Source organism: Ruditapes philippinarum, unplaced genomic scaffold (genome assembly GCF_026571515.1).
Source record: "Ruditapes philippinarum isolate M1 unplaced genomic scaffold, ASM2657151v2 ctg57_1_1_1_1, whole genome shotgun sequence".
Classification (NCBI taxonomy): Eukaryota; Metazoa; Mollusca; class Bivalvia; order Venerida; family Veneridae; genus Ruditapes; species Ruditapes philippinarum.
In genome coordinates, this window is record NW_026855294.1 from 20,012 (window position 1) to 40,022 (window position 20,011).

Genomic DNA, 20,011 nt, shown 5'->3' on the forward strand with positions numbered 1-20,011 from the left:
AAATTGTTAAGATATTTTGGTGGCAGATTATGCAATATGTTAGATATTAAAATAAGTGTGAAAAAAGTGGTTTTATGTTTCAAACTAAAGGACTAAAAAAATTTTTTTAAAAAATTCATAATATGATTGGATAAAATAAATTTCATTTTATTTTATTTTGGATTTAAAGTTCAAGGAGTTTATGAAGGGGGGTTAATATATTTTAACAATTACCGACTTTAAACGATAGTTTTACTACTTTTTCCAAAAATTCGTCTTAGATTTTTCAGGCCATGCTGATTTTATTTTATTTTTTTTACGTTTTGAACTTTAAATATGTTTTTTTTTTAGGGAATTTTGAAATTTGTCCTGTAAAAAAATTAAATTTCCCTTCTGATAAATATCCCAAATAAATTTTAAAAGACAAATTACAAATAAGTTCCCATTTTCAGGGGAAAGTTTTCGAGGGTTTGAAAACACGTTTGAAAAAACAATAAGGTTTAAAACTTTTAAAAGCCATTTATATTTTATACTAAGATTCATATGGGTTTACATGGGGATAAATTTTGCAAAATGCATAGCCCCTTATTTTTAACCTTTTTATTCTAATTTATAAATTTTTGGGTTTACAAAAAAGAATTTTCACCACAAATTTTTTTGGTAACAAAAAAGCACCGGGTTCGATTTTTTTTTGAATGTTTTGTTTACTCAAATAAAAAGTCCGTGCAGGCATCTATCAATTAGGAAAAATGAATTTTTCAACAAACTAATTTTTATTTCATTTGCCGTTTATGCTGTTTGCGATTATTTAATTGTTGTTGTTGGCTGGCTGCCTGCATCTCCTTTACTGTCTGTTTTTTGGTCGGTGTCGATGTGGTTGGTGTTTCTTTCTTCCTCCTCTTCCTCTTTTATTATTATTGTTGTTTTTTTTATGTTTTACAATTATTTATTGTAACTGTTGTTTGTTGCCTATACTTAAAAGTGTTTTGGTCCCAAAGCAACAGTTATTTTTTTTTTGCTAACGAGATGAGAACTTTTTCGCTAAATATGAAGCACAATAGAAATCTTCAATATTTGCATACTCACTCTTTATAACATGTATGTATTTTTTAGTATGCATCACATTGTCAGAAAATCCTCAATATCTTCATGATTCCCTCCTAGTAAAGTGTTTATTTTTATATATATATATACTTTTCAGTTGTGCGCTTGTCTATTCAAACTTTAGTTCCTCTTAAGCATGATTAAACAAATTCAGACTCTAACATAACTACATGAGGATGAAAAGCGGCTTGTTCAGAATTAAAAGATTTTCCCAAGACAATGAAAATTGAACATTGTTCTTCCTCTTAAAATATATAAACGGTATCTTTTTTTCATTATGTAAAATGGCCGTAAGTGGGGATTTTTTGTTGATAAAAGTGACTTTAAGAAATGTTGCAGGAGCAGAGATTTTTTTTTCAAATGGAGAACTGTTTTGAAGGGTCCAAGACAAACAATAATTGTATTCGACTTTTCAAGTTGAAAACAATTTCATCATACCCCTTTCATCATGGCTTTATTATTTCAAATCAAATAAAAAAAACTTATTTAAAGGGCGAGACGTCTTTTTTTTCCCCTTTGTTTTGAATATTAAAAAGTCACCTTATAGAAATGGAAATACAATTATTTTGTTTGTAGCAAATTTAAATTGCGTATATCGGAAATAGACTTGTGTTTTCTTTTGATTAGCTTCATCTTGAATTTAATTTAATTTTTTTTAAAATGCCATTAACTGTATCAATAAGGTAACGTTTAGAAAGGCTGACCGGTACTACGTGTTGGTACATTTAAATCATAATAAGTTATGATAAGTTATAAACAAATGTAAAAAGTTAATTTTTAGCGCAACCCGACCACAAAATAACCTTTCTCATGTTACTAAGATAAAACAGCACGCTTTAGGTTAGCCAGTTTATTACAAATAAAAGAATAAAAAGTGTTATCTATACATTTTCCAAAAGACATGATATATTAGATCATATTCAATCTCAAGATTACGGGGTCGATATAAATTTAAATAAAGCATTTGAATTTGTATTCAAACTCAAGATCTAATTTTTATGTCAATATTCATACATACTGTAATTAACAAAAAATGAGGAGTTAATTTATATAAAGCAGTTTCATGTCTTATTCGTATTTCAAGCATTGACATTTACATCGAAAAAGATCTAAGGAAACAAATTTTACATCAATACTGTAAATTACGATTTCTTAAATCAATAATTTGTATCTTTGTACATTATTTATCTTTGGAATATTTTTCTTGAATGTTTTGTTTTTAAACTTCACTATTGCTTTTGCGAACAAAAAAACACTAAAAGGCCGGTTGCCCTCTTCTTGTTAATAAAACTTCATCTATAAATGCCTATCAATACTGCTGATTCAAGTAGAAATCATTTTTCCGTTGTCACTCCGCATACCATTTAAATTCCAAATTTAATTTAATATCAAGCTGTGAGGAAGACAACCGCCGAATGAATTTGGGAATTCGTATTAAAAAATTGTTCAGTTTTTAGGAATTTTTCCCAGAGGAGTTGGCAATTGTTGAAGCTCCGGCAACCACCTTATATTACTTTTTTCCTCAGGACACTGAACGGATTAACCTTATCAATAAAGCATTCGAAGCAATATTGTCCGCAGTTCTTCTTCATTTATTGTGCTGCTTGGCAATTTGTCATTGATATATTGTTTTGTAATTGTCATTTTCTTTCTTTGTTATTTCTTATTTATCTTCTTATATTTTTTTTGTTTTTTCAGAAATTTTTTTTTCCCCTCCTTTTTAATGTTTAGGGAAATTTAAAACCCCTTTCACCTTTTTTATTTGGGGGGGTTTTGGGGATAAAGTTTTCAAATGCTTTATTCCTTACCTTTTAACAAAACAAAAAGGGGAAAACGGGCGTTCAATTTAATTTAATCACCTCTTTCTTTTGGGGAATCACACTGTTTCCCGTACGGTTTTTTTAAAGCATACCCTATTTTTGCTTAGTTTTTTCCAGCATTTCTTTCATCTAAATTTTTTCTCACTTTAACAAAGAAAAATTTTTGATGGCAAATTTTCCGAAAAGGGAAAAAAGGAATTTTTTACAACATTTTTTAAGAAAATAAGTTGTGGTATTGTTCTCAGAAATGTCTCATTGTTTTTTGTTTATCATATTGTAATGGAAATAATGTTTCTGCATCGTAATTAATTCGGACAGATTAACGATTATGATATTCATGTGTGTAGAAAATATCTGAGAAAAGTTTTTTTTGGAAACAATAATAATAGAAAACTCCTAAAAGTTAGTTATGAGAAATCATATTTTTCTCTTGAAAGTAGTTTGCTTTAGTTTTTAATGCGAATCAATACAATACTAATTCTATTATTTGGATAAGATCTGTCAATTTCTATTAGGTTTGTTTTGAAAATAATATGTTATTTACATATTTAAGCATAGTTGTTTTCTAGATTTTTCTCTCAAATCCATAAACCTATATATAACCTTCCTTTTATTAAAAAATGTATATGGTTACCACCATATTTATTTATTACTTTCGTTAAATCATCAGCGTAAATCTGTACTGGGCATTAACGACAGGATTGATTTTAATTAACTGACGAATTTCTCTGAGGTCAGTCTTATGCGTTGTCTTAATTATTAACAAATATAATAACGTTTTATCTAAAGATATGTGATAACATAAAATTATCAAAATCTTTTAAACAAAGAGATTATTCAAATTTATGTTATTACTTAACTTAGACACAATGTCCTCTCAAGAGTTCGGGCATTTCGTGTTTAGCCAGTTGGACACGTTGTAAATTTCTATTGCTTTAGACATAAGAACAAGTCAAATAACAATACTCATCATTGATCTTCGTCCGACAAAAACGTATGCAAAAAAATAAAAAATAAAAACAAATACGCCTGTCTGTATTATAAAGGACTACTATCCTCGGAATTGTCTCTATACTTGACAAAAATGATGCGGATATAATTCCAAAGGCAGACAAGCAAACCGTAAGTAAAAGCAATTACATTATGAATTCCAGCTGGCTTGTTTTGTCTCATGAAGAGGATAAAATTCAACATGGCTTATTACCTTTTTCTTTTGTAAAATTAATGGTATTTCTCATTCTTGTCTTCTCTCTTAACACACAGTTCTTTCTACCATGATAACAAAAATCATGCCAAAGTCTAAATCAGATTTATATAGATCATACGTTTTGTCATTGCGAAATTAACGAACAACAACGCTTCTGTTATCCTTGAGCTTGGGCACACATTGATAGACAAGTGCAAAGAACTGGTGACAAGCTTAAAACGTTTTAACAAGTTTGAGCTAGATTATCTCAGATCAATAGTATGACGTTTTGGCTATGTTGCTATTTATTTGTGCTGTTTGACATTTAAAATAAAATATAATATACTTTCAGTACGTGATAATCAGAGTAACATACAAGAACGTCTATTTGATTGCTCTTGTATTACAAAAAAGTAAACCGATATCAGTTGAAAAAACATTGATGTATGCTTTTTTGAAGAATAGTTTCAGGTGTTTCAGTTAATGATAATCACTCAATAATTTTGTTGAAGGAAGAAATTTTAATGGTGTTATAAGTAATTGACTGTAGTCAATAGTGCTGTGATTTGAAACATAAATCCAGAAAAAGTAAACATGTTTTATTTAACCAGACGAGTCTTAAATGCCAATAAGAATCTTCTGATTGATGAAGAAAGGCAAAAGAGCAATCTGATCATTGTTTGATTTTTTTCAACAATCCTTTACATTACACATGAAAATTCAATACTGTTTGGGAGATAAATGTCAATGTGTTTTTGTATTATAAGATGAGCAATTGAAGTGTTCTGGCGTAGAAGCTTTTCTAGATGATTAATGTGAATTTCATTCTTAACTATTAGAATGTCTTTTATGAAAGTACCTTTATTGAAGCTGTTGGTGCTGAAGGGATCAGATTGTATGCATTAGCCTATAAATCTATATCACATAAATTATAGGGGCTGAGTTCCTTGAATGCTGCGCTCCTGGTTGATCTTATGTGGAATTCCTAAATATCTGAAAGGCTCGAACTATTTTAAAAGAAAAACTTTATTGTAACACTTTATTTAAACATTTAAATAGGAATACATACAAGCTGCAGTTGTAAGACATGGGCCATTATCCCGAGAGCAATATTGCTAGTAATTATAGAGGAATCCGTCTCGTTAGTTGTTTTTCAAAGATATTTACAGGTGTTCTGAATAACATATTGACAAAATGGTCAGAAGAAAACGACAAAATTAGTGATGCACAATTTGGTTTTAGGAAGGGTCGCTCCACAGTTGATGCTTTTTGTTTTAAATGCTGTTGTTAATAGAGTATGAAATGAAAATGGGCGTCTTGCATATGCCTTTATAGATTTTCAAAAGGCTTTTGATAGTGTTTATCGTAATGGTTTATGGTTTAAACTACGAGGGTTGTCCAAAATATTCGTATAATTATAATATTGGTGTACGTGGAAACTTTAAGAATCATCCATGATATGTACTCTAAAGTAAAAGCACGAATAAGGGGCTGTAAATCATATTCAGATTTCCTGGAATTTTCAATTGGTCTTAAACAAGGGGAGGTAATGTCCCCGATATTGTTTTCTATGTTTTTAGAAGATTAAGAAATGTATTTATTAAATGATATTAATTCTGGTTTAACATTAGATGATATTACATTTATTCTCATGTTATTTGCTGATGATATTGTTATTTTAAGTAAATCCCCTGAAGACTTACAAAATAGTTTAAATACATTGCATAATTACTCTACTTTATGGGGCCTAAAAGTAAATGAAGGTAAAAGTAAGGTTATGGTTTTTAGGAAGAGGGGTCCGATTAGAAATAATGAGTATTGGACATATGATAATATTCCCTTAGAAATAGTCGACAATTTTAATTATTTAGGTACTGTTTTCAACTATACAGGTAGTTTTACTTTAAATCAAGAGTATTTAGTAGGGAAATCCCTAAATGCGTTAAATGTTTTATTGTTCAATTTAAAACAGACACCGGTTAAATTTAGCACTTCTTTGCAATTATTTGATGCTTTTGTTGTATCTATTTTAAATTATGCCTGTGAAATATGGGGATTTAGTAAAAGTAAGGAAATCGAACGAGTACATCTTAAATTTTGTAAGTCCATGTTATGTGTTAAGCAGTCAACTAGCAGCATGGCTATTTATGGTGAGCTAAAAAGGTACCCTTTATGTGTAAACAGATATGTAAGGATTATCAAATTTTGGTCAAATATTGTTAACAGTAATAATGTTATAGTTAGATAGTTATATACATCAATGTTAAATGATATTAATAGAGGAAAAAATAACTGGTTGTCTAATGTGAAATCATTGTTAGATAATGCAGGTTTGTCATATATATGGTATAATCCAAGTATTTATAACCTTAAAAATGTACATTTATTATTTAAACAAAATTCATCCAGTCATAGTATCATAATGTAAAAACTAGCCCGAGCCTAGGCACATATAGACTTTTTAAGACGTCATTTGACTACGCACTGTATCTTGATAACATTCCTAAGAAATTTAGGATTGCTTTTGTAAAATTAAGATTGTCTTCACACCAACTTAGAATAGAAACGGGACGGTATGGTAATTGTAGAACTGAACGTAGTGAGAGATATTGTCTTATTTGTAATTCACGTGATATAGAAGACGATTTTCATTTTGTTTGTATTTGTAATGCTTATAATGATATACGTTAACAGTACTTAAAGAAATATTATTATTATAGACCAAGTGTCCATAAATTCGTTGAACTAATGCAGAATACCAACAGCAACATGCAACTTAAATTATGTAAATATATATATATATATGAAGCGTTTGAAATACGTCAGGGTATTGTTAATATGATATCTGATTAAGCTTATTACTTTATATGCCTTTACAAATAAAAAAATATACAAAATTGTCCGTGTTATAATTCAATAATTTCATGAAACATTCGACTGATTTTGACTTTTATTTAGCAGTTAGTCATTAAATATACAAAATCTCCATTAGTTCAACCTCCTTGTTTTCTCGCTTCCATTTTCTTTCTTGTTTTGACTATATGTATCATATTTTCCGCTAAAAATATAATTGTATATAAATTTGTGTCGTGTTGACAAGTTATATTGTATCATTGTATATATGTGTTGTGTAGCAAGAAACGTCATGTTTACGTTACCAAATAAAATATTTTGAATCTTGAATCGTGAATATTTCTAACATGTATGTCTCTATTAACTAAATATATATTTGTATAAATTGGTTATTGATAGGCGTTGAGCGTATAGCCTACAAGGGGTAACACCGCATGCATTGCTCTTATTTTAACTAGCATTGCGAGCTTTTTGCTTGTAATTCTTTAAAATCAGCAAAATGAGAAGCGGATTTATTGCGCTTAATGCACAATTTGCATATGTATACCAAAATAAATGTCCGCTAAACTTGTTTAATTATCATAATAATTTAACAGAACTTAAAATAAAACTTAGCGACCACATAACCTTGCAAATTAATTAAATAATGTTGATTATACGAAATTTTGTATCATGGTAAATATAGAAAATTCATGTTTTCAAGGATTGTTTTTTGTTTGTTTGTTTTTTTTTTTTGTTTTTTTTTTTTTTTGTAATTTTTTTCATTTTATTTTTTTAAATGATTTAAATTTTTAATTTGCATCTTTGGCAGAGTTATGAAATAATTTGAATATTGAAATGCAGTTATAAAAGTCTTGTAACGATCCCATGATTCTTTAACACGCAAGCAAGAATTTTTGGCATACAATTCAGTTACCTTATTTCAAGATTAGATAAATGATAGGTGTGTTGTTAATGTTAAATGAACTTGAAACTGTATATCTTTTAAACAGACAAATATATACACATTAAACTTTCAGTTTGAGCATATGTACATATACATTCATTTACAAAGAAATAACTTTGGCTGTCATTATTTTAACCATTCAAATATAAATAAAATTGAAACCAAAAAGAACGCCCAACAAATTTTAAAGGGAATCATACTCGGATTAAGTGAGTTAATGAACGATAGTTGCAATTTTAAACCATTGTCCACGTCCCTAAGCATCGGCTTTAGCAGAAATCAGCATTGAAATATAAAAAATGGCATTAAGTCTTTTAGTTTAAACAATATTGTATTTATAATCCACACATTAACATAATAAAGTTCATAAAATAAAATTTACGGATTGAGTAGGAAGCTTGTTAAGCTTTTTTGAAAACTCTCTCCATATCTTTTTATAAAGTATAATACTTAAGGTATTACCATCCTAATGCATTACCTCCGCTTTGAAGAGTATTCAAATAGGCTAGAACTACTGTTAACTACATTGAAAATGAGGGCCATGGTTTCAATCCCCAGAAGGGTCAACTTTGTTTTCTTTCTTTTTATCTTTTAACATTATTTATGTATCTCTCATGTCCCATTTGGAAAGAAAAAAGTGTTTAATTTTCATTTTTTAATTTATATACTATTTATTAGGTATTTATTGGCTAAATTATGCTAAATCTAGTAATAAATAAGGTACCTGAAATTTTCAAAGTGTAAAAAAATTAATACTAGACGGTAAAAGTATTTCATATTTTACAAGATCAACCAATATACTTCTTTAAAAATTTAGGGAAACTTTGAAAGCAGGCACTCATTTGGGTAAATTTGAAGGATTTTTAAATAAGGCTCCCTAAGTAGGAAAATGGCCAGACACGTGGTAAAATGGGTGGGGTAGGGTAATATTTTATACAGATTTCATAAATTTTAAGTAAAAACCATGATTTTGCTTATGTGGATTGTTAGCTGAATGGTACTATTTGTTTCTTACCAAAAATTAATGGGAAAACATTTTTCATTAGAATGTTATTGCAGATTATTCAAAGGTTCCTCATTTTTTAAAAAGGGCCCTCATAACATCCTAGCTTGAGTGCAGAAAAGTGGCAATAATTTGATTTTCGTACGGTAAACTTTGTTTAAATTTTGCATACAGGTGTACTTTAAGGTATATATCTGACCTATGATGTCAGTTTTTTAGTTCCTTATAGTGCCAATTAGGGTGATAATACCTTAAAATAGAAATATCACAAGAAATCATAACAAAACAAAAACATTTCATTTCAGAAAATAACCTTTGTGGCTTTAGCAGACACTGCTTATCGAGTGACAATCAAAAGAATTGCACTGTATAAAGCACCTTAAAAATGTCTTAAAATGGTGAACAAAATGAATTAAATTCCGTAAAGCAGACAAAGAAAGCTAAAGTAAATGCAATATATAAACTTTTCCAGACGGCTTGTTCTGTTTACTCAAGTGGCTAAATTTTAGAATTACTTATTTTCTCCGGAACCTCTTGATAATTTCCCTTTCTAGAACTGATATTTTCTTTGGAAATGAAACACTTTTCCTCTTGGTTATTGTTATCAAACGTTGAAATTCAGACAGTTATGGAACGATTTGAAAAATAATAATGGTGACATTACTTAATAAGATGACGTAATGATGACGTGAAGATAGCCTGTTGTTGACGTGTTGCTGCCATAGTGATAATATAGTGATTCTACTTCAAATACAATTCGTGAAATGATTTAAGTCCAGAAAAAATAAAACAAACTTTTTAATCAACTTTTTCATAACTGAATAAGTCAGAACTTTACTAGCTTACCAATTTTGATATATCATGATCGATGTTTCCACAAGAATTAGATCAATACAAGTATATATATATATATATATATTCTAAATTTATCGACTACCACAGACCAAGACATGGGTTCTGCGCCGTACATTAATTCTGGAACGAAAAGAAGGGAAACCAGAATAGTACCGGTATATTGTAACCTAGCAAGATTACTACCACACATATGATATTTCAAAGGTCAATTCGAGACAGAAGAAACAGATAATTCGAGACCTTAACCACTCGTTTCCTTTAGTGCACATCGGTTTCTTATACTCAATACAGTGTGAAACAATATACGCATTATTATGCCTTAAACATTTTGTAAAAATTGTTTTTGCTGTAACTTTTATACTGCTATGTACGCATTTTATTTTCATGATTGATATACATACAAATGTTTGAGCCTGTATATTTTTGCAATTGTAAGAATTCTTACAGCACACTGTTTATCAAGTCAATTTCGTCTTCTTGGTTTAACAAACTGCAATAGTATTATATTGATTTTCCTAATGTGTCAAATAGGAGATTTAAAAGATACTCTAACCGAACAAATTGTCGTTCCTTTTTAACTTTGCCTCGAGACTTATCTTATTGTTGACTTCTTTTGAAAATAGGTTACAAAAAAAATAAACAAGAAATTGCTGATTTGAGATGCTTTATACATGTAAAAAGATAATCACATATTTCTCATGCGTTTTGCCAATAGGGCAACTTCTCTCATATTTCTGACTTTTAACTTTTTTTTGTTTCTTTTTGTTCTACATTATTGAACGCTTAGTCCTAGAGGAGATAGATTTGAATTTTATTCACATGGACTCCTTTATCATTGTCTGTTATATGTAAAGGAAATAATCGAATGTCTTCTCCTAGTTACATTGCAAATTAAACCTGTCCATTCGCGATAAATCAATTCATTGAAAAAGAAACTTTTCAAATTATATCGAATTAGAAAATGAATAGACTTATATATTCATTTATGATTCCATATCAAGTTTCATTAATAGTGAAATCGTTTTTCTTTTCTTGTCTTATTTAGAAATTTACATTGTTTCATCGGAATATCATAAGGAATTCATATTGTGATTTTATAAATGTATTCCAATAGTACTTGCCAATATGTCAGACAAATAGGAACTTGAGTAAATCAATATGCAATCATTTATCAATACTGGTCGGATGATGTTAATTCAAGTGGAATATTGTTTCCCATCCATAACTCAGTTTGTCTAAAACGACCTCGGATCAAGACATCAGAATGAATTGAATTTATATTGATTATCGACAGAATCAAACTTATTTATAAAGAAAATGATGTTTGGAACACCAATGGTCTTTTCTTGTTTAGATCTGAAATTGTTTAGATGATTATGGATGGCAGATTATGTCCATATATATCAGATATTTATGTAAGTGTGAAATAAGTGGTGATGTTAACAAACTCAGGGGACTAAAATAATTTGTAAACAATTAATAATATGATGTGAATAAGATAACTTTCATTTTATTTCATATGGCATTTATGTCAAGGAGTTCATGAAGAAGGGGGTGTTAATATAGTTAACAATTTACCGACATAAAACGATAGTTTTACTACATTTCCAACATCGTCTGTGCACTGTCAGAAATCTCAATATCTTCATAATCTTCCTAGTAAAGTGTTTTATTTATATATATATATATACTTTCAGTTGTGCGCTGTCTATTCAAACTATAGTTCCTTTAGATGATTAACAATTCAGACTCTATAGCAAACCACATGAGATGAAGCGGACTGTCAGAATAAAGATTCCAAGACAATTGAAATTGACAATGTTCTTTTTCTTAAATATATAAACGGTATCTTTGTTCATTATGTAAATGGCCGTAATGGGATTTCTGTTGATCAAAGTGACTGAGAAATGTTGCAGAGATTTTTTTTCAAATGAAAACACTATTTTGAAGGTCCAAGACAAACAATAATGTATTCGAGTGTCAAGTGAAACAATCTCATACCGCCTTTCATTATGCTTTATTATTCAAATCAAATTACAAAAAAAAACTTATGAAGTGTCGAGACGTTTTTTTTCCCTTTGTTTTATTTGGATATCAAAAGTCACATAATAGAAATGGAAAAACAATATTTCTGTAGCAAATTTAGATTGCGCATATCAGAAACAGACTTGTGTTTTGTTTTGAATAGCATAACCTTGAATTTGATTTAATTATATTTTAAAATGCCATTAACTGTATCAATAAGGTTACGTTTAGGAAGGCTGACTGGTACTACGTGTTGGTACATTTAAATCATATTAAAGTTAACGTCATCTTTTTTACACAATGACTTGAAAATTGACCACAATCGTCTCCTTTAATGTTATTATACGTTAAATTATTTGAACGGAATTTGAAATGAAAATAATTACAGCGTGTACTGTTTTTGTTGTTGTTGTTAATTTTTTGTTATGAAAACGTCACAAAAGCTATTCGTCACGACATACTCAATATTTTTACAACTGAAATCCAATCATGTTATCACACTGTCCATCTTTACTTGTACATTCATTGTGGTTCTTATAAGTACGTTATTGCTGTTAAACTATATTGGGAGCCATGAATATGATACTTAGTAAAAAAAAAGACATTTGTGGCTGATTTCTCAAATGATGACTGACGGCTACACGTAATGTCGCTGTTAGAGGTGATGAGTTGAATACAAGAAGGACATAAATAAAATATATGTACATATATTAGAAATAAGAAAAAAGATATTTCTAAACATCTATAAGATTTTATTTGTATGCGATTATATTCTTACAAAACGGGTTAGACTTGTTTTTTGTGTGTTTTTTTTACAGTTAAAAATCCCGTCGAAAATGGACATGAGAAATATGCATGACACTTGCCAAAAAGTTTATGTATAACTGTACATACCATATAATATATTTGACACAAATTCAAAAGATTTCTCTTTGCCATCATGTCAGATATTGTCGGATATATTATATTGTCAGATATTGTATATTGTCATTTTTTTTATGATCAACATGCAAATAAACAGAAACAGTAAAACGCATCTGGCAATTGTAAGAGACGTCCTGGAATATTGCCTGAATAAAATTGTTGAGGGTTAACGTTTTCAAAAGTTTTTTAATAAGAAACTAAAAGCTGGCATATAAATTGTTGTAGTATCTTTTTCATAAAATGTCATATGCCGAATTTTTCATTATTTGACTTCAAGTTTCTCACTACCATGAAGTTGCGACGAAACAATGATTTATCTTTGATGTCGAATACATATTATACATTACCCCAACACAATAACCAAGAAGAAGAACAAGAAAAACACTGCATTTGTACATGTACTTTTATTACAACAAAAAAAGAAGAAAACAAACAAATTTTACATATAGTTACATGTATATGTTACAGTACATGTTACAGTATGATGTTACGTACGTATACTGATATTAAATTACAGTTATTAATTTTTTAAAATTTAAGGTTTCCACCGCGTTGACCGGTGTTTGACCGCCGCGTTCCTTCTCAATTTACCACTGCGTTCCGCGGGGGAAACGGTTTCAGCCGCCGATTTATGTCCGCGGTGGTGAAAATTTTCTGTCCGCGGGGTCACGCGGACAATATCTGTGCAAATTTTCGTCCGCGGTAAACCTCATCCGCGGGGTCACGCGGGTTTTGAAAAAGCCGCGCTGAGCGTACTGTAGGTTATAAACATGGTCAAATTCACAAATGTAAAAAGTTAATTTATAGAGCAACCCGACCACAAAATAACCTTACTCATGTTACTAAAATAAAACAGCACGCTTTAAGTAAGACAGTTTATTACAAATAAAAGAATAAAAAGTGGTATCTATACATTTTCCAAAAGACATGATATATTAGATCATATTAAATGTCAAGATTACGGGGTCGATATAAATTTAACTAAAGCATTTGAATTTGTATTCAAAGCAATGAAATTGTCTCAAGAACTTATTTTATATCAATATTCATACATACTGTGATTAACAAAAAATTAGGAGTTAATTTAAATAAAGCAGTTTTATGTCATATTCGTATTTCAAGCATTGACATGTACATCGAAAAAGATCTAAGGAAACAAACTTTACATCAATACTGTAAATTACGATTTCTTAAATCAATAATTTCTATCTTTGTACATCATTTATCTTTGGAATATTTTTCTTGAATGTATTGTTTAAACTTCACTATTGGTTTTGCGTACAAAAAAAACTTGTTAATATACTCATCTATAAATGCCTATCAATACTGCTAATTCAAATAGATTATCATTTTCCGTGTCACTCCGCATACCATAATTCCATTTACATATATCAAGCTGTGAGGAAGACAACCAAATGAATTTAATTCGTATTAATAATTGTCAGTTTTAGGAATTCCCAGAGAGTGCAATGTGAAGCTCGGCAACAATCTTATATACTTTTCCCCAGACACTGAAATGATACACCTTATCATAAATCATTCGAGCATTATTGTCCTGCAAGTTTTCTTCATTTAATTTTGCTGGCAATTTGTCATTGATATATTGTTTTTTTAATGGTCATTTTCTTGTATTTGTTTATACTTAGTTATCTTGCTTATATTGTTCGTGTTTGTCAGGAATTTTTCTTCCAATACTTTTAGTGAAAACCGCTTTCGCAAGATTTATGAGGCTTGTGTGAGAGATGTTGCAATGCTTATTCCTTCACCAATGAACCAAATCAAATCGGGAATACGACTTTTAAGTTTGAATTCAATCAAATTTGCTTTAGGAGGATCGCACTGTTCCAGTACGATTTGACAATATTTAAGAAAATAAGTGCGGTATTTTTCTCATAAATGTCTCACTGTTTTTTGTTTATCATATTATAATGGAAATAATGTTTCGGTACCGTTATTTATTTGGACAGAATAACGATCATGTAATTCTTGTATGTAGAAATAATCTGAGAAAAGTTTTTTGGAAACAATAATAATAGAAAACTCCTTAACTTTTGTTATGACAAATCATATTTTTCTCTTGAAAGTAATTTGCTTAAGTTTTTAATGCGAATCAATACAATACTAATTCTATTATTGAGATGAGATCTGTCAATTTCTATTAGGTTTGTTTTGAAAATAATATGTCATTTACGCACCTGAGTGTGAATTATTTACATATATTCACACTTTTTAAGCATTGTTGTTTTCTAGATTTTTCTCAAATCCAAAAAACCTAAAATATATTTCCCTTTCTTTAAAAAAAATTTATAGTCACCACCATTTTTATTTTGATTTTTGTAATCATCGTGCGAACGTACGGGCATTAAATGGATTGTTTTAAAATTAACTAACAAATTTCTCTGGGTCATCTTATGCGTTGTCTTAATTATTAAAAAATAAAATAACGTTTTATCAAAAGATATTGAAAAACAAAAAATTTTAAAAAAATCTTTTAAAAAAAGTAATTAAATTTTTAATTTTTTAAATTTAACTGCCCAATGCCCTTTTTCAAAAGTTTGGGCGTTTCGTTTTTAGCTTTTGGCAGTTGTAAATAAAATTTTTTTAAATGGTTAGACATAAAACCCAAGCAAATAAAATACTCGTCATTGATCTTCGTTCGACATAAACGTATGCAAAAAGAATTAAGAAAGAAAAACACATAAGCCTGTCTGTATTATAAAGGACTAATATCCTCGGAATTGTCTCTATACTTGACAAAAATGATGCGGATATAATCCCAAAGGCAGACAAGCAAACCGTTAGTAAAAGCAATTACTTTATGAATTCCAGCTGACTTGTTTTGTTTTATGAAGAGGATAAAATTCAACATGGCTTATTACCTTTTTCTTTTGTAAAATTAATGGTATTTCTCATTCTTGTCTTCTCTCTAAACACAAAGTTCTTTCTACCATGATGACGAAAATCATGCCAAAGTCTAAATCAGATTTATATAGATCATACGTTTTTTGTCATTGCGAAATTAACAAACAACAGCATTTCTGTTATCCTTGAGCTGGGAACAAATTGACAGACATGTGTAAAGAACTGATAACAAGCTTAGAAAGTTTCAACAAGTTTGAGCTAGATTATCTCAGATCAATAGTTTGACGATTACGATATGTTGTTCTTTATTTTTGTTGTTTGATATTCATAATAAAATGTAATATACATTCAATACGTGATATTCAGAGAAACATACAATAGCGTCTATTTACTTGCTCTTGTATTACAAAAAAAGTAAAATGATATCAGGTGAAAAAACATTGATGTATGCTATTTTGAAGAATAATTTCAGGTGTTGCAATTAATGTTTATCACTCAATTGTTGTAGCAAGAAATTTTAATGGTGTTATTAGTTATTGACTGAAGTCAATAGTGCTGTGATTTGAAACATAAATCCAGAAAAAGTAAACATGTTTTATTTAACCAGACGAGTCTTAAATGCCAATAAGAATCTTCTGATTGATGAAGAAAAGGCCAAAGAGCAATCTGATCATTATTTGATTTTTCAACAATCCTTCACATTTACACATGAAAATTCAATGCTGTTTTGGAGATAAATGTCGCTGTGTGATTTTGTATTATAAGATGAGCAATTGTATTGTAATAGCGTAGAAGCTTTTCTGGATGATTAATGTGGATTTCATTCTTAACGGTTTCTTAGCATGACTGTTGATCAAACTGTAATTGAAGTGTGTGTTTACACATTGATATAATGTTTTTGAAACTAGTTGTATTCTGTCAATTGTGTTTTATTCCAATCAAACAAATTAAATTCAATGTGGTGCAAAAGAAAAAATGAAACTGTAAATATCTTTCGGGGAAAAGAATGGTTCACAGAGCAGTGTCTTTTACAAATTCAAAGACAGCCACAAGATTGCACACATTCCACTGTACAAAAGTTTAAATACAGATTTCATGATAATATTAAATCAATTAGAATTCTTTAAATGTAAGATTTCTTAGGAATGATTTAATGAAATAGAATTTCATTCAGTGCCTGACTTTTGTAAATGATGGCAATAGTTAACTAAATTAACGGATACAATTTTTAATGCTCAGTGGAACAAATATTTAACAAATATATATGATTTTGGTAAAGTGTAGAACTAATTATCATTAATCAAATATTTATGATGTTGTTTGAAATATTACAATTATATGATGTTCGGTTGTTTCCTTTGCAGATTAACATTATGTTACATCAAAATATTATAAGGAATAATTTAAAAGATTTCATACGTATCTTTTTACATAACTTGCAAATATTTGAGTCCAAATTCTTCGAGTTATCAGAATGTTATCATATATTAATGCTGGCCAGATGATGTTGTTTATTATTATTTACAACAATTCTGTTTCCATAATATCAATTGTCTATAGCCACCTGTTAGCAAGACTACAGGCTGACAATTTATATTGATAATCGACCTGATAACCAAGTTCTCAAACGAAATGATGCTGGGCTTAATAAAAATTGATATCTGATTAATATCTCGCAAGATATTGATGTTTTGATCCGAATATCCAATGAAAAACACACATTAATATAATTTGGAAATACAATAGCCTGTTGTTCAGAAATTGTTCTTTGTGAACAATTAATATCACGATCATTGATGAAATTTATAGCGTAAGAAGCTAAGTGCCGAAACTACTCAGGCTTCATGACCTCTCATCTCCTTTCAAAACTCCTTTCAAAATTCAATTTAATTTCGTTTCATGTTGGGGCGCACTTGTTTAACATTCGCCGCTTTTCATGGAATGGCACATGGCAAAATGTGCCACATTAAAGATTTCATAATAACCGCTGTATTACATGTAACACATCGGTGGATGTTTTTTTATTAAAAGATGTTTCCATTTTATGTTAAATGTTGAATCTGCTTCAGACAATGAAAATTTACATGTTCCTCTTTTCAAACATATAAACGGTACATTTTTGTTTATTATGTAAATGAAACCAGTGGTTTAGAAATCTTGCTGAGACTTTAAAAATATGAAGGATAAGCAGGGACAAGTAGTCCAAGAGATGGCGAGGTTTTATTGCAATTTACTGCATCACAAAATGAAACATTGTCATTTTAAAGAATATCGTTTGTAGTTTCTAAAACACATTTCTTAAGTTACGGTACCCGGGCAGAATTAGAATATCATTTTCCGTGTCACTCCGCATACCATAATTCCATTTACATATATAAGCTGTGAGGAAGACAACAAATGAATTTAATTCGTATTGATAATTGTCAGTTTTAGGAATTCCCAGAGAGTGCAATGTGAAGCTTGGCAACCATCTTATATACTTTTTCTCAGACACTGAAATGATTAACCTTATCATAAAGCATTCGAGAAATATTGTCCTTCAGTTTTTTGGCAATTTGTCATTGATATATTGTTTTGTAATTGTCATTTTCTTGTCTTTGTTTAAACTTAGTTATCTTGCTGATATTGTTCGTGTTTGTCAGGAATTTTTCTTCCAATACTTTAAGTGTTGAGCAATTGAAAACCGCTTTCGCCAGAGTTATGAGGCTGGTATGAGAGATGTTGCAATTCTTATTCCTTCACCAACGAACGAAATCAAACCGGGAATACGACGTTTAAGTTTGAATTTAATCATTTCTGCTTTAAGAGGATCACAGTGTTCCAGTACGGTTTTGAAAGCATACATATTAGTATTTCCCGCAAACTTTCATCTATAATTTATATCACTTTATACAAAGAACAATTATGTTGATGGCAAATTACCGACAGAAACCGGTAATTTGACAACATTTAAGAAAATAAGTGCGGTATTGTTCTCATAAAATGTCTCACTGTTTTTTTTTTTTTTTTTTTTTTTTTTTTTTTTTTGTTTATCATATTATAATGGAAATAATGTTTCGGCATCGTAATTCATTCGGACAGATTAACGATTATGTCATTCATGTGTGTAAAAATATCTGAGAAAAGCTTTTTGGAATCAATAATAATAGAAAACTCATAAAATTTTGTTATGACAAATGATATTTTTTCTAGAAAGTAATTTGCTTTAGTTTTAATGCAAATCAATACAACACTAATTCTATTATTAAGATGGGATTTATCAATTTCTTTTAAGGTTTTTTAAAAGAATTTGTCATTTACGCACATTATGGTGAATTATTTACATATATTTCACACTTCTGAAGCATTGTTGTTTTCCAGATTGTTCTCAAATCAATAGGAACTGAAATATATCCTTCATTTCATTCAAAACATTCTATATGGTCATTACCATATTTACTTGACTCCTGTGAAAATCATCAGCGCAAATCTGCTCTGGAAATTAACGACAAGGTTTTAATTAGTTGACGAATTTTTATAAGGTAAGACTAATTATTGTCGTTTCACCTTAACATATGTGATTACAGAGAAAAATCCTTCAAAGAAATAGAATATACAAATTTATGTAAATACTTAAGTAAGATACATCTCAAGGGTTCAGCGTTTCGCTTCTCTTAAAATTAATAATATTTCTCTTTCTTGTCTCTCTTACACACAGTTCTTTCTACCATGTTAACAAAACAAATCGTACCAAATTCTAAACCAGATCTGAATAGATTGTACAATTCTGTTATTGCGAAATTAGCAAACAGCAATATTAGTGTGATCATATCTTTGTGCTAATGCAAAAATTGACAAATTGAAATTTAAAGAAATGAAGACAAATAATATCGATTGGAAATAAAATAGGTTGTTGTTCAGAAAATGTAATTTGTGATCAATTAATATCATGATGTATGATAAACCTATGATATTATATGCTTAATCTAGAAACTACTTGGTGAAGTGTATTCATTTATGTGTATGTCGCAAGGTTTGCTTTGTGACATTTTCCGTTATTATTGAACGTTATTAATTTACTTTATTGCGGCGGACAACTGCTGCACTTTTCATGATCAATGGTCAAACGTGCGATTTAAACCATTCATTTTAATATTTTGAAGTTTATGCTCTTGATGCGTTTCCCCATCTTTCAAAATATGATAGTTTTGATAAATTCAACTTTATTTACCATGCCTTTTTGTCAATAGGTCACACGGGGGAGGAAATGTTACACGAGAGATAGAGTTCTTATGATAACATGTCAAGGAGTTCCTGTGATAACTGTCACGGAGTTCGTCGGAAAACTATTGTATAAACTGCAAAAACACTCGTCAAAAATGGTAATTTTCATCTTTAAAAAATGTGTTTTAGGTGCTAAATTAAACTTTGATGATAACGCTTGCCTTACATATTGTATTATGTGTCAGAAAAGG